This window comes from Bison bison, unplaced genomic scaffold, assembly GCF_000754665.1.
Source record: "Bison bison bison isolate TAMUID 2011002044 unplaced genomic scaffold, Bison_UMD1.0 scf7180017864191, whole genome shotgun sequence".
In the NCBI taxonomy this organism is placed as follows: domain Eukaryota; kingdom Metazoa; phylum Chordata; class Mammalia; order Artiodactyla; family Bovidae; genus Bison; species Bison bison.
Window position 1 is genome coordinate 339888 of NW_011494763.1, and position 1755 is coordinate 341642.

The following is a 1755-nucleotide window of genomic DNA, read 5'->3' on the forward strand; positions in this document are numbered from 1 at the left end:
TGGGAGCTCCCCGGCCTGGGCGGCATCAGGGCACGCACTGTCCTAACTCGGCCGGAGGAAGGCTGTGCATCCCCGAGCAAGCCCCTCGCCCTGTCTGAGCCCGTGTGCTCCTCCGCGCCTGCAGCACAGGGTGGTGCAAAGGCTGGTATTTGCAAAGCCCACAAAAACGAGCCCTAAAATGCCACACGGGCGTGTACGGCAGGCCACCCCGACTCCTGCTACAGCGGGTGAGCAAAGGGCCGGACAAGCCCTCCTCCTTCCAGCCTGAGCCCCTGGTCCACAGCGCTGACTCCATCAGACCCTTCCGATGGCTCTGAAACGGCCCAGCGTCACTCCCTACACAGCCTGGAGACAGCTGGATTCATCTTTCTAGGAAGAAGGCCTAGACCTCTTCTGTTCCTTATTCTTCATCAAGTTATGGCTAGCTGTGAAGGCTGCGTGTTTAAACAACCTACTTACATGATCTCATACACCTAGCTTCTGAGACGGTCATCAAGGGACTTGCTCCAGTCCTGGAAACGTTCTAACACTCAGTTTTGAGTCTGTTTACCCAGAACCTGCCTCTCCTGCTGTTGCCATCAGTGCCTGCTCCTTCCACAGGGACCATGAGCAGCACAGGCCAGGCCCTGCGTGTCCCCAAAAACCCGATTTTAGGGGTACACTGGGCAAACCAGCCAATGGGCCCCCCTTGAGCACTCACTGTGGCTACAGCCCCTCTGGGTCCCAAGCCAGCTCAGGCCTCAGTGCTGCGCCCGGTTCCCTGACAGCACAGCCAGGCAAGGCCTTCCCAGAGTGCATGGACCATCCCGAGGATTCCTCAGATCAGGTAAGGGCTTGGTGGGGAAAGATCGGGCAAAAAGATGGGAAATGCAGTGATGACAAGCAGGTCACTCCTCATGCCCCAAGTGAGGGGTGGGGCCCAGGGCAGCCTGGTGACCCTGGTGACACTCCCTCCTCCCACCAGGACCAAGACGAGCTCGGTCCCTCATGTGTGTCCGGGGTTGGATTGTGCGCTCCCGCCCCCAGATTCACACACTGGAACACTAACAACCCCAGGACCACAAACGAGACCTGAATTAGAGATGAGGTCTTTACGGAAGCAATCGTGTTAGAGGGAGGGCGTGAGGATGGTGTCCTTAGACAAAAGGGACACTGAGGGGCATGAGCAAAGGGAGAGCGCCCTGGGAACGCGAGGACAGTCAGCGACCAGCCCCGCAGAGGGGCCTAGGGCAGACTTGGAAGGAACCAACTCTGCCGACACCTGCGTCCTGGACCTCTGGCCTCTGAACCGGGAGGATGTAAATGTGTGTTGTTGGAGGCTCCTGGGCTGTGGACTGTCACTACGCGAAGCCAACACGTGCGCCGCTGTCTCCTTTGGAGTCGGCAGGATTCTTCCCCTAACATCGGGCAGACTGCTGGATTCTCCGGAGGAGGCGGGAAGGCAGGAGCCAGCTTGTCCCCAGTACTGGTGACAACCACACAGCCACACTCTGCTGCGGCCCCTCTGAGTGCCTTTCTTCCCCTTGGCAACCACCTTGAGTAACTCAGAATGCACACAGGTACTCCCAGCCTCGGCCAGGGGGCGGTGGAGATCTGCCTCAAAGGGAAGCTAAGCCCGGGTGGACCAGGAAGACGGGCAGCACGCTCCCCAGCGCTGAGGTCAGGATGGCAGGTGCCGAGACGAGGTGGTCTCGTGGCCCCTCTGCAGTGGCCCAGGGCACCCCGGGCACATGTGGCGTGCCCGCACACGGCACA